At 37.3% G+C, this 4,432-nt stretch overlaps 1 long non-coding RNA gene across 5 annotated transcripts in view; it reads right to left on the bottom strand.

The window, feature by feature from the left end:
- LOC118144310 (uncharacterized) overlaps positions 1–4,432 on the bottom strand; it is a 70,890-nt gene that overhangs the window by 26,869 nt on the left and 39,589 nt on the right. The gene's annotated exons all lie outside the window — the stretch shown is intronic.

The following is a 4,432-nucleotide window of genomic DNA, read 5'->3' as shown; positions in this document are numbered from 1 at the left end:
CTGTTAGAAAAAAAAAAGATAAGTATTGTTCCAGCCCTCTACTGGTAAAATTATTACTCTTGCTAATCAAGCTGGGATGGAGAGAATGAGAACCTTATAAATTTTTTTCTAATAAACATGACAGTTAATGTTAAATTCACATCTAACTGAAACACAAGGTCAGACTTTACAGGTGAACAGGTTAATAAACTAAGATGTCTTCATTTGGGGGGAAGAAAGAAAATAAAAGGACAGGCTCTGATTATTTATCATTAGAAATACTTTAGTTTTTTATTATTATTTTGGCTATAAAGTACTTTTCCTCATTATTTCCTCTGTAATTTAACAGTTAGCCAGTTTCTACCTGACTAATTTTCTCCCACTGTACACACATGGCTATTTATTTTGATCCAAATCTATTGATGATTTTACATATAACCATCATATAGATGGTAAAACACTAGAAAAAAGGGAGTCAAAGTGAACTGGATTCAAGTTTCTGGCTTAGTTGCTCACAAAGCTAAATCATCTCAGCCAAAGTAGACAAAACATAGAGGTTAGTTCACATCCTCTCGTTTTTTTATGTAAGGAACAGCCGTTTGTTGGCTTTACTGAAGAGCCAAAGTGGGTAAGAGGAGGTGAGTCGCAGTAGTAAACCAAAAGTAAAGAAAGAAGATGCTAGTACAAAGTGGCAGTCATTACGAACAAAGAATAAAAAGTCTTTTCCTTTCTGACTTCCTTTAGATTCTAACTTCTCTTCAAAGAAACCAAACATAACAGGTAAGATAAATGCATACATAAGTATAAGCCAATGTAGTCAGTGCAAAAATGTATCATGATCTAAGACAGTCAAGAGATTGCTTTTTGGGGTGGAGAAGAAAGTTGAGAAGAGGGTATCAAGGAGCTTAGGGACAGAAAAAAAATTAGTAGTGTTCAAATTAGAAATTAGTCTTTGTATTAAGGTAAAACTAGATACTCTAACAAATGTAGATAATGTCCTCTTTGGCTAACACAACAGAAGCACAAATCTCGCTCATGTGAGAAACCAATCAGAAGGAGGAAGGAGACGTCAGAGTGACCTTTGCTTCCCACAATCATTAACATTCAAAAATGCAAGCTGATGGAGGCTTCGCCATCTCTAGTATATGGCTTCCAAGATTTCTCTGGGAATCAGTATCTAGCCAATAGTTGGGGAAAGAGAGGAGTGTTTGAGAGAGAGTTATAGAAGATACTTTTACTCATATCCTGTCATAAAAAAATGAGTCATTTAGCTCCTCCTAGAGGGCAGGCGATGAAGGGAGAGGCCTGTTGCTAAATTTAGTTTATGGTAAGGCAACTGCTTCCTAGCAAGAATTCTTTCCTTCAAGAGAGGATCCCAAATCACATGGACAGCTCAATAACTAGTAGACTTTAGGTGATCAAAGGATTGGGGGAGCAATGAGAGGCATGATTGCTATTTATGGTTTTGTCTGTATTTGATTTTGATTTTCCTTTATGCAAATAACCTTTACTCTTCCCAGTCCATATGATTTTCTTGGACTGATAGCAAGGACAGGTATGGAAACCAAGCTCGACCAATCAATACATTCTACCACCAAACACTTTTCTTGATTCAAGGGTGGGTAGGGATGCAATCCAATGAGATTCACACCCAAGACTTTTATAAAAGTTATCAAGAAGACATCTGAGAGGTGTTCTTCTTTCTTTGTTCCAACACTTGCTAAACTGGTGGGATATGTTTGCGACTCCTGGTGCCTACATATTACTTTTCATGGAAAAGCCTACCTAGAAATAATAGTCATACAAAGGAAATAAGAAAAGAAGAGATAGAATAAAATGGCTTTCTTGATCCAGGCATGCCTGATACCAAGGACATTAAATTCTCCTTTTTCTTAAATAAATTGAAGTTGGATTTTTTAAAATTTGCAATTGAGAGCCTTTATTAATATAGGTGAAAAAAAAGAGCCATTTTTTTTTTAAAAAAAAGCAGTCTAATTTGTGTGAAATTAGGAAAAATAGAGAAGAATAATAAATGATAAGACTGACAAGTCAGGTTGTGTTTGAAGCATAGACTTCTTTAAAACTTAGGTTAGGAATTTGGAATTTAATGAAAGCCCGCTAAACTGAAGCAGAGAGAGGAAAACAACCGGCCTCAGTTTCCCAAGCCAGAAGGTAGTGAAGTTAGGATTCAGAGCATACCTCTGATTCCCGTACTGCATGTCTAATATAGTAGCTATTAGCCACAGGTAGCTATTAAACTATATTTAATTTAAAATTCAGCTTTTTATTTACCATAGACACATTTCAAGTACTCGGTGGCCATAAATAACTCCTGGATATAGCAGCAGTCTCCAACCTTTTTGGCACCAAGGACCAGTTTCATGGAAGAATATTTTTCCACAGGGTTGGAGTAGGGGCTAGTTTCTGGATGAAACTGGTCCACCTCAGATTATCAGCGTTAGATTCTCATAGGGAGCACACAGCCTAGATCCCTTGCATGCACAGTTCACAATAGAGTTAGAATCCAATGCTGCCACTGATCTGACAGGAGGCAGAGCTCAGGCCGTAATGTTCTCTTGCATGCTGCTCACCTCCTACTGTGTTGCCTGGTTCTTAACAGGCCAAGGACGGTAATTGTTTGTGGCCTGGAGGTTGGGGACCCTGGAGCTATAGTATTGGACGCTACAGATAGAAAGCGTTTTCATTACCAAAGAAAATTCTGTTGGGTAACTGTTTTCTAGAGCTTTCTCTCTCTCTCTCTCTCTCTCTCTCTCTCTCTCTCTCTCTCTCTCTCTCTCTCTCTCTGTCTCTCTCTGTCCCTGTCTCTCTCTCTCTCTCTGTGTGTGTGTGTGTGTGTGTGTGTGTGTGTGTGTGTGTTTATATGACTAAAGAAGGAGGCCAGATTACCACTCATTTAAGTTATTGAACTATATTTGGGATGAAATGCCTGTTTAGAAAACCTAATCCACAACCTAATATTTTCACTTCAGAAACTTATTTGTAAGCCTCCAAAAAACTTATAGTAATTATAAATATAAACAAAAGGAAACCTGGTTGATAAAGAAACTTATAACAAAATTTTGAGAGACTAAAAAATGCTTTTTATACTGGCAACTATAGAATGATCCTATGACTTCAAAATGTAAAAAAATCAATGATGCCAAAGGTTTTCCTTTCTTTCTGACCCTTTCCTTGGCATGCTTTACCCAACACCTGTTGCCTTTATCAGCTTTCCCAAAATTTTATCTCAGGAAATTTCCAAAGAAGCCATATTGGATCATATTTTACCCTCATGAAGCAATGAGATAATTTATGTGAATGAAGCAATGCATAAAACAAAGTACCTCCCATGACCATAAATTACATATCCAGTGAAATGAAATGAAATGCATAGTAAGTATACACATGCTAAAAAGTCTTTTTCATAATGAAGACTGACTCATCCTTTGAAAATAATTTCCTACCAACCATTCTTAATCTACTTAGATTTATAAAATAATCACACGCTTCGACCTTTATTTTCACCTAGCTCACCAAGGCTATCTTCATCTTCTCTAGAACCTACATGGCACAGTTTCATACAAAACCCTTGGAGCCACATCTAATATGCACATTTCAATTGATGGCCAAGATTTGAAAAGGGCAGCCCAGTATTACACTCATTCTGCCTCCACTTCTAGAAGAAAGGATGGGCAAGATTTATGTAGTACTCAACTCTGTTGCGAAGATTTTTTTAGACAATAATTTACAGTTTCTTTCAGTTCCAAGACTTAACAAAGTCAAATTCTCAAATAATTGGATTTAAGGTTATGCAAGACATAACATGTTCAGCTCTATTCCCTGTGCTCCTGCCCCATAATCTGGGTTTATGTCATAAAAATAATTGGCAGTAGAAACAAGGCTGATAACTATACATGTTATCATGCCCCAGGTAAACAGACTTGCAGCTGATACATTCCAATGAATTTCTTTTATGTTGTCTGAGAATTTCAGTGCAGGTTTTAAGAGATTGGAAATAAAAATTACCTGGCTTGATTTAACCTAATGATTGCACAGTTTGTTTAATTATTGTCTTACTCCCAAAGTGTGATGGAAGGTGAATTTCTGGTGTGGGAGGAAAAGGAAAAAGATACTACTAAGAGAATATTATCATGTACTTACTGTTCTCACCTTTCCTCCCTCCATAATCAGCTCTTGAGCCCAGGAGGACCTTCTGACCTATCGGAGAGGCACTCCAGAATCACTTTACTGTGACAGTTAATAAGCCTCATCTCCAGAAGACAAACACAGCAGGCTGTTCTAGACTAACGAGGATGTTCTTACCCAATGCAAATACAGAACAGTGCCACTTTATGAAAAAATCACCCCAAGGAAAAGAATCCTCCAACAAAATTAAGTCAGGTGCTGCTACAACCCACAACCGATAAGCAGGGAAGCCCACCGATGATACCTG

This window comes from Callithrix jacchus, chromosome 9, assembly GCF_049354715.1.
Source record: "Callithrix jacchus isolate 240 chromosome 9, calJac240_pri, whole genome shotgun sequence".
Taxonomy (NCBI): Eukaryota; Metazoa; Chordata; class Mammalia; order Primates; family Cebidae; genus Callithrix; species Callithrix jacchus.
This window is presented reverse-complemented; position numbering and strand designations above follow the sequence as displayed.